Genomic DNA, 10,789 nt, shown 5'->3' on the forward strand with positions numbered 1-10,789 from the left:
AAAAGCACTGTGGGCACCCTTTTGCTCAGATAAGGTAAGTGTTAATGATTCAACGATATGACATCCAAGTTGCATCCAAGAGAAATGTACAAGGCTTAAACCTCTGCTAACTATAAATAACACAAAGATGTTTGAGAAAATTGTTATGAATGTCAAATTTGGTTATTTAAAAGATGTAACCACAACATAGAAGATGACCAAAGTGCTGCGAAAAAGGCATATATATATATATATATATATATATATATATATATATATATATATATATATATATATATATACAAAACACACTAGAAAGTAAACAAAAGAAAGAAAACAAAACAAAAAGTACAGTTGAAAATGAGATAAAAACTCACTCTGAGCTTAAAGCCAAGGAGAAAAAGTGTGTATTCAGACAAGTTTTAAAAACATGAAGCGATGGAGTCTGCCTGACCACCAGTGGCAGTTCATTCCACAAGTTAGGAGCCAGAACTGCAAAAGCTCTGTCTCTTCTGGATTTCTAAAGAGACTTTCTGACAGATCTGGTCCACTGATCTAAAGGCTATATGGAGTGCAACAGTTTAGATAAATAGAAAGGGGCCAGCCCATTTTGACACCTAGCAAATAAAAAATAAATTTAAAATGGATTCTGAACTTAAATGGAAGCCAGTGGAAGGATGCTAAAACTGGAGTTATGTGCTCACATTAATTTTTGTCCTGTTAAAAATTGTGCAGCAGCATTCTGCACCAGCTGCAGCTGTGAAAGAGTGGCCTGGCTGACACCAATCAAAAGAGAATTACAGTAGTCCAGGTGTGAGGTGATAAAAGCATGGACAACGATTGTTGAAGCCCAATGTTGAATAGAACCTTGGACCCGTGGGTCGTCTGGGCTGGGATAGCTAGGGCCGGAGTAGGGACCATCCTGATGATGGGGTTCACCTTCCGGGTCTGGTGCCTGGACCTGGGAGTATAAGATGCGTGTGGTGAGTACGGGTGTGTCCTGAATCCTCTTGTTTTATGGGTAATAGTGTTTGCATGTGGGGGGCACTAGGGTGGGAATGTGTGAATGTGACTGTGTACCTGGTTTTTGTTTGTCTTTTTGTCAATTTGTCCCCTTGCTTGTCTTATAGTATGATGGCTCTGATCTTAAGGTTTCCCCTTTTCCTTTTGCACAACAGGCATAACCTAAAGGAATAGTTTTTTGTACTTTCAAAGCAGTTTGACCAAAAAAACACCAAAAAAATTGCATATGGCCAAAACAGCTGTATTTTGTAGAAATAACGCATCCATAGAATGATTTGTAAATGTATTAATTGCATCTGTTGTGAAATATTCAGCATTTTCTTCTTGGAAATTCATTATAGCCTATTAGGTCTTAGCCATGAATTCTATTTCTACGCATATTGAGTATTCACAATGCCGATCACTTTTTAGCTTAGTGCCTTTTGAAATACAATAAAAGCAAAAATATAAATACATAAAAACTCATTATGACACCCGGCCATTATCAGCAATGACGGACGAGCAAGTGCGACAAAACGTGCTGATGGACATCTTTAATTAGCGAACCGTTATATGTCCATACTTTCCATCATTTCACTCATTCTGCACTACTAGTTTGGTCAACTCCATTTCAGTGTTGTCCCAAATTTGCTAGAATTCTGTTTAATGTTAATGGCTTAAAATGATAGAAAAAGATGGCTGCATAATCGTGTACAAAGTACAGCCGTGACAAGCTGAAGACACTGACAAAAACATGTTGCTCTACATTTTAATAGGATTCAATCTGACCTCAAGGGTTTCCTAGTGAGATTAATTATTGCCGTTTGAAAACCATTCTCACGTAAAATGGTTTTGAGTTCAAAAAGAATGTCCGTGGATAATGCTCGGTGCTAATCTACTTCATTATTTTCTCCTCTAAGCACGCTTTAGTTGACACTTGAAAAAAAAGCAGTCTAATCCATCTTAAAAGGTACAAACTACGAGCAATAACTCTTTATGCTGCCCTTATGCTGCTGTGATTGACAACTCATTAAACAGAAGGATTCTGAGTATTTTCTAGTAATGGTGCTCGAATGCCCGGGCTTTCCTGGTCTCCCTTATCATCGCATGCCTGGAATTTTGGCACGCGTGCATGGGAAGGAACGGTTGGGTTTGGGGTGGTGGTAGTGGGGGATCTTATTAAACAAATTCTCCAAAGCATTGAAACCAACTGGTATGGAGTGCGCTGATAACAGCTGGCCATTTTGGAGTGTCACCTCGCTTGGCAGCTGCACCAGCAGAGGGAAAGAGAGAAAATGTTTTAATGGCTCTGGCCCGCAGATTTGAGTCCTGTTATTTTGGCAACTTTTTAATTATCTCCAAATGAATGGATTGATAGGAGAAGTCATAACGAGAGAGAGAGAGATGGGGAATATTCTAAGGTGGCAGTGTTCCCTACATTTTTGATTCTCTCTCTTTCTCGCTCTCAGACACACACACACTCTCCATTAGGAAGATAACTACCTTCAAATAAAATAGTTTTTAAAGTTTTTTTTGTAAAACTTACATCATACTTAATTTTCCTCTGCTGTATACACCCCCATTGTGCATCTTGCTTTTACGCCATAGACTAAAGATAAGAATTAATGGACTTTTGTTACAAACAGGACATTGTGAACTATTTGTTCAATATCACATTATTCCTTAACACAGCAAACTCTTAAATCCATATCAATTAGGATAAGTTTAATTTTCCAACTTGTGTTCTGTTTTTAACATGCTCTGTTCAGTTTTACCCACTATTTCTAAAACAAATCAGAGAGGTATAATGATGCTTCTTTTTAAGCTTTTAAGTAAGCATATAACTATATTAATAGATAATGTAAGAAAAATGTCTTAATTCTTGTCTTAATAGGTACTGAAGTCGAAGCATTTGTAATGACCTGACTTTGAAAAAAGCAAAGATTTTAGATATTCTGGCATTTAACGAAAACAAATAATATAAACTTGTCAAGGTCCTGGTCTGAGTGTGGTTGTGTCAAAACTCTTTTCAACAGGGCATCTCTGCTGGGAGGCGTGGCTGAGCTGCAGGTAGGTAGCACATCTGTTTAGTGTTTGTTGATTTCTTTACTGAGGATTTAAGGATCTGCAGGAGAGCCATTCATTGCCTGATTGTCAACCCATGTGGTAGAGTTGTTCAGTTTCCTAGATCAAGAACTTGTCCCATATGATTTACCTCCTTGTGTCTCCAGGTTTGCCTTTTTTCATCCAGCACCTTTCTGCCCGCTCTCCACTGAAAGCCTGCCACCAGGACCTTTTGGTTCCCATCTTCTCTTTCTTTAAGGAACCCCTGTTTTGGAAAGCTTACCATCAACTCACCAAGAACCACTCACTACCAGTATCAACTTTACCTCCTCAGCTCACCTCCCTCCGCTCAGAACTGTACTGAGCCTGAGCCCTCAAGTCAGCTGCTGACGCCACATCGATTAAATAAACTAGCAAAATCTTTATTCTGAGTGTGACTTCTGCATATGGGTCAGAAACTAAATGAAATCATGACAAAACTAAGTTAAAAGAAGGAAGATTTAGGCTGATTCAATTTCAGACACTGAGAAAAAGTAAATGTTTTTAGTGTATGTAAATAAATAAATACACACACACACACACACACACACACACACACACACACACACACATATATATATATATATATATATATATATATATTCTTTCTTTTCATCCTACATGGTTTCCAAACTGATACTTTCTCTCCTTGTTTTTAGAAATTGTGTCTGTAGAGCCACAGCATGCAGCGATGTTCTACATATAATCTCAATTTAAAAATGTGATTTAAAATCCATTTTGTTACTTTGTGATTGACCAGGTTTTTGGCATTATCAGTGGTCTTTGGTGTTCCAGGAACCTTTTTGTGACTAATCCATTCATTAAAGTACTTCAGAAAAACCCATTGGTCTGGATTTGTACAGCTGAAAATGTCACAATTGCAAGCAAAGCTAATGAGCCAATTTTCTGTCAGCTCAAGTGTCATAGTAAAAACCTTTCTCCCTAGAGTCATGTGTCTCATGAGCAAAAGTAAGAGACCAAAAATGAAAATGTCATTGTGGTATCTTCTTACATCTGACGGTTCCGTCCACACATCTGAGTAGAGAGCTTTTCGGTTTTGTGTATATTCTTTAAGAAAAATCCTACGTACCCAGAGATTGCCTGTCTTCCTCGCCAAACCCAAAATATGGTGGCTGTGCACTCTTATTCAAAAGTTACTTAAAAGTTACCAAATAGATCATGTTCACCATTCACAAATTTACTTAATTTACTTTTTTTATCTTTAGATATGTTTAATCCTTCAAAGGTCTCCACTAATTTCAGCCTCTTTCAGTAGAACATTATATTTTTCTCTGAGGGATTGTTATTTAATATGATTGTCGGTAAAGTTCATTCATAAAATGTCTGAAGCGTTAAACTTCATACCTCTCTGCTGGGTTCCTTCATTTTCATGATGCTGTTTGTTCACTAATGTACTCCAACCTCTGACGTCAAAGCTGTATACACCCACAATGTGCATAGTAATTGTACACACCATATGCTAATCAGGTCACTTCCGAAGACGGTAGATGGGCTGGATTTACCTTGGGGGTATCAGGATAAAGAGGTTGAATGCATATCCATGCCACAATTGCCAGATTGCATTTGTAACCAATATCGAGAACCATGAATATCATGTGTTGTCACAACCTGTCTTCTTCATTGCCATTAAAAGATGTGGGTCTATCATCACTTTTAATTGAATAAAGACAATAATGCTACAGAGAGAAATATTCCATTGCTTTCCATTCTGTCGTTTCTTATCCCAGTCACATTTATTTTCCAACCACAAATAAACTCCTTGAAACTTTCCTATCTAGATTTTCTTATTGCTTTTGGTTCCTTTTCACTAGCTGTCCTTAGTTGTTAGTTTATTCTACTTAGTTTATTCTATCATTATATATTTTACTGCAGTTGGCTTTTCTTTGTTTAAATGTTGAAAAGATTGGATGATGGGGGGCCTCAAAATTTTCTCTTAAATCATAGGGGGACCCACCAAGAAAAGTTTTTTTAAACCATGATGAGCTACAAGAAAAATACATTTTTTAACGCTTAAAGATACGAAGCACTGTATGTAAAACAATGCAGACTCCATGCTGTTTTCTAAGTTAAATGCAGAGTTTACTTATTTTGGCCAGTGACTGTACTGTTCCTGAGATTAAAGGTCATTGAATACGGGTAGTAAAAAGCAGTCAAAATAATTTAAGACTGCTAAATGAAAAGATGTCGAATACCCAAGGCAAAAACATTCTTACTGTGAAATATTTTCCCAGCACCTGAGCTGCAGACATTGTATGAACATCTTTGTGTTAGAGCTTTAAAATGAGGCTATATCAGTCTTGATTTATATGAAAGGATAGCAATTGCAATGTTCATGAGATTAACAAAGTGGCATCTAAGCCTCCTCAATCACTTGACTTGGGTTAGACAGTTATACAGGGGGCATTTATTTTATCACTGGCCAATAGACACCGGAATTGTTTTAAAAAAATCCTTTAGCTGAATTAGTAAAGTATTGATTCAATATTATCCGTGTGAATCAAAATGTGTGTTGGCATTTTGATTCACTGGTTGTGATTTCATTGCATGAGTATTGAACATATTCTTTCATAGGTTGGTAGTGATTTCGAACATACTGAACATACGGTATGGTCAGCTAGAGATCTTAAAAATGAAAATCCAACTGCTTACTTTTTCTCAATAAAACATTTCAATACAAACGGGTTGGACAAGTGACAGAAGGGGATCCTTATAGTCTGTCACCAAATGACAAAATACTGCAAACTTTAATATATATATATATATATATATATATATATATATATATATATATACATTTAAATTGGTTCATTGTGTTTATTCTCATTTACTGATTATTAAAATACTTGACAGTTAAATAAATTAGTTAACAGTTTGTACACATCAGATGATCAGCGGAGGTTTTTTTTTTAAGCTTATCTTCACAACCCTATCTCTTCTATTGGCTTTTCTAACAAATCAGTTTCTGCATAGGATCCATTTCAATCTTGTAGCTTCAGTGTCCATCACACTCTCTCATTCATCCCCTCACCTAAAGCTTTGGCTAAAGACACTTGAGTATCATGTGTCCAGGCTACAAAGGCTCTCACTAAACCACAAAGGGAGGACGGACTTAAAAGGTCCAGAGATAAACCCCGGCACCTTTTCATCACATTTATTCCAACCACATGTATGCCCCGGGGAAGGAAAACAGACAAAATTACAAATCTTTCTTTTCTCCTGCTCTGACAGAGAAATCTCCTTTAAACTTTTTAATCATTAAAACAACAGAGCAATAGACTTCCTCAGTTACCGCCCTCAGATTAGTCCAATCATCGGAATTTCTAATGTGCCACAGAGGACAAAAACCATTTCATAGTTAAATCAAAAAGGCAATTTTACCCTCAAATTGCTTCAACTTTACAATCACATTGCTTGGGGCTGTTAAAGGAGCTTTCATATGAACTTCTCTGAGAGTTAATAGTTTGTTTTCCTCAGAGCTTTTCTCTGCTTAGTAAAACTTAGTTTGATGTGGTATAAACCTGTAGTGAGGTTTCACATATTTAAGTTTTATTTTAAGGATTTTAACAACATCGTTTCCCCAACTACATGAATCATATTTGAGACTTTGTCATATAGAACACTAATTGATATGCCTCCAGAACACAAACTGATAAAAGCCTAGACCCACAATTAGAAAGACTTTGATTATATCAAACTAATAATCTTATCTTTGACAAATTATTTGTGTAACTAAAGATAGTACACAGTTCAGAGGATAGAAATTTGGTAATTTGCTGTTCCTAACTGTCTTAAATGAAAATGATAATTTATGTATTTAAATTGTGCTGCAAAGTGACAGTCAGTTTGAATGTCTGCAGGGACCTTTCTATCTGGAGTTAAAAGGCTGTTTTATTTTCTCAGGTTACCCAGTTTTTTCTACGTTATGTGGAATAAACAGGAGTATTAAGTACTGATGGAAACCAGGTAGTGACCAGGGGCCTCAACTATTGAACTTGTGTGTGCACAGAACAGGGCCGGAGACTTGTGTACGTCACTTTCCACGCAAAGGTTCTGATCTATGTGCGGTCCCCACAACAACTCTCACAGATGCATACACTCATTTTGGAGACAGTGGAAGTTAGTGATGCAGATGGTACAGTGGTGAATTGCAGTCACACTGCATCATGGTTTCTTTTAGATATTCAGTTTCCATCCATATCAGATTTTATTCAAAGATTTGCTTTATAATAACCATTCAAAACTGTAGTGTTAGTCATGCTTGCGCTGAGCCATAACTATACATAAGGACCTTTCAAATTGAGAAATTGGCCGATAAGCCAACTTGGATATTAAATTAAGGTCTTGGGGGGCTCCTGGCGACTTGCCTCCTCTGAATGGCGATCCGGATGCACAGCCAGTCATGAGGTGCTTTGCATTGACCACTTATGGTTGGATGTGAGTGTGTGGCCGGCAGTACTCCATTTTTGGTTTTTGGGCATACAGAAACTTTTACTATAGATCCTAAGCACTGTTTTATGAATGAGACCCCAGGTCTCCCAATAACCATGAATCAGTGTTAAAATGGCTTCTGACTTTTCGGACTCAGGTATAAGGGCCCATTTCTCTGCTTTTTGGGGACAAGATTAAACAAATTACTACTTTTTTCTAAATTGTTGATCCTTTGACCAATCAAATAAGGACTGACAGATCCTACATGAAGTGCAGATTCCTTAAAGCACACACAATTTGATTGTTTCTTTTTCTGTGGAGTTGTGAACTAGAATTATACATGGAGTAAACAAATGTTCTCGGATGACATTCGTTTGAAGGGATTTCTGTGACTTGTATATGGCACGTATGTTCTACTGTTCCGACAAGTATACAGCCCTTTTAATGAAATTTTAGAAAAATGCATGAGATACTACTGTCCTTTGCTCACCTGCATGTGCAAACTGCAGGTGAGCAGTTTCACTTTTCCTTCAGATACAAGAGAGACATTTTTTCCTATAGTTTACATAGCAATTTTGTTTATTTGTAGAACATGGTTTGTTTCCAGCTACAAAATGCCGATGAGGTAGGATGAAATGGCTAAAATCAAGCAAGGGCTGTCTTGGATTAGTTTCACTGTAAAATTTCGTTGATCACCACAAAGGTTGAAGGCAGCTGCACCACATTCAAAGGACAATGAAGATATGCTTTTAAAGTTGGAAGTGGTGTTTGTGGTTGGGCTTAAACCCAGTACATTTTAAAAATCTATGCAACTGTGATTCCTATCCCCTCCATTTTACATTTCTCCACTTTCCTCTCTCACTAAAATACCAGTGCATCAATTCCCCCTGGCTCACAAAATAGTTTGACTAAATCACAACTCATTCAGTCACAAGCTATTAGCAGTGGTGCACATTAAAATTGTTTCAGGAACTGAGGAGTGAAATAGAACAGTTTTCTGTTGTTATTTCCCTCTCAAAGTGGAAAGACATATATGACGAGAATGCACGGTGAGCGAAGCAAACAAGTCAGGAAACAAAAAAGGTTCCTGGCAGTCAGCAAATGCATAAATGTTCACTCAATTACAGCTGATGTGACTCATGGTTTGTTATTTCCCAATTAGATAGTTCTGAACTGTTTTGGAGACACAAAAAGTATGAAAGTTTAGTTAAAAGTTTTGGAAATATACATAGAAAAAAAATCCTACTTTAAGGAGATACATCTCAGTAGTCTCAAGGGATTACGTTAACCAAAAAAGTGAGAAAAAACAGACACACGTCTATCAATTGAAAATATTATAACTATTTCAAGAATGTTTATTGCCATTATGTCACCATAATGAAATTTTGTTTGGACAACGGCTCAAAAATCACACAGGTTCACGCATGACCCACAGACACAACAAGACATCATTTTCAAACAACTGAATGCACAGACATCACTTCCCGAGAAACTCAAAATGTGCAAACGGTCCCTAGCATCTAATAAGATTTAAATGTCAAGAAAGACAGATAGCAGAGACTTTTCAGAACGTTGTAAATTACTGTACAATTGCATGAATTTATCAGACAAAATACTCCCATAGCAGTTAAGTGCAGTCATAAGCAAAAATGTAAATGTTCAAGTTAATTGATGCTCAAGTACAGGATGATGTAAAAATACTGTGCAATTGCATGAATGTGCCATACAGACATTCCCAGAGAAGTTAAAGTGCTCGAATAGTCTTTAGCAAAAATGTTCTTCAATTTAAAGAACTGTGCAATTTGCATAGATGTCTAAACACTCCCTGAGAAACTAAAAGTGTGCAAATGACCTTCTCCGTTTGCTCAAGCTGTGTAAACATGTTAACAGGTAATGAATTGGGCTGGTGGCTTTTTTGATTCTCAGCAGGGTACAATAGCTCTTACAGCTTTGGAAAAGAAGACATTGAACAATCAGCTGAGAGAAAGAACATTCTGGTCAAAATTCATACTTGTAAATTGAAACTCACAGCTGAGTTTTGCACAAAATAATTCTGAACTAGAGTTCTTGTAAACCATGAAATTCCCTTGACAGATAAAACTTTGATCCTGCAACTCTGGGAGTAAAAAAAAAAGTCTCTGTTCCTTCAGAGTCTTTACTAGCAGTTTTTCACTTAAGTTTTTGTAAAGTATAAATATCAGAAATATATCAGAAAGAACCTTGTTGTTATTCTTGCAGCGTAAGAAAAAAGAACAAATTTCTCTGTTCTTACAGAGCATATATTAAGGTCATTACATACTCCATGAGAAACAAGACATTTGTTCTCACTACCAAATGACGTCATTTTGTTTTCCCAGCTCCGTCTTTGAGAGTCTCCCTGGATGATCTCGACACAACACCTGGGCAGAACTTTTTTCAAGGGGTGTCCAACTACTGTACTGGGTTTGGACAGGATTCGATAGACGCGCTTAGGTTGGAGAAACAGAAATTTCTCACACATATGTGGAACTGCTGTCGCACAGTTCAACTCTGGTTGCTTAAGTGGTTGAACAAGGCAATTCCGCTCACTTGCGGTGTTTACTCTAGAAATTATTCAAGCGGTGCTGTCCCACTCTCGTAGCACTGCACGTCCCCAATGTTCACAGTCTTTACAAATAGCATCAGAGAACACCATGCCCTGTTGTGTGTTTGCTTCCCAACTTTCAGCTCTTCTCGTGCTCGGCTCTTCCTCCTCCCCTGTCCACCCACCAAGTCTGACGTAATGTGGGGCGGACTTCTGCAGCTTAACATCTTGTGCACTATACATGGACAGAACCATAACAAACTTTTTTTGTGTTCTTCCCATCCCAACTGTAAGAAAAAAAACTCTTTGTCCTCGAGGAATATGTAGCGGCCTTTAAGGTTGTAACCAAACCCTCTTCAAAGTTCTAAACAATTACAGAATACTTTTTGAAAACCACGCTAAAAAGGTTTTCTCTAAATGATGTGTCAAGAACAAGCTTAAAGAACTCCAAAAAAGAGCACTGCAAGAACAGACTTCTTTTTTTAGTATCACAAAAAAATTGATACTAAAAAAAAAAAATTAGTAATTTTGTTCTTTAACATTATTTCTGTTTTTAATGAGTGCGTATAAGGTAGGCCTTAAAACCTGCTCCTTACATCCTGAATAAGTTTGTGTTTGTGATGTCATCATTTTTTATGGAGTTACATTTTGATCCATCCATCCATCCATCCATCATCTACTACCTCTGTTTAT

Source organism: Fundulus heteroclitus, unplaced genomic scaffold, assembly GCF_011125445.2.
Source record: "Fundulus heteroclitus isolate FHET01 unplaced genomic scaffold, MU-UCD_Fhet_4.1 scaffold_69, whole genome shotgun sequence".
Classification (NCBI taxonomy): Eukaryota; Metazoa; Chordata; class Actinopteri; order Cyprinodontiformes; family Fundulidae; genus Fundulus; species Fundulus heteroclitus.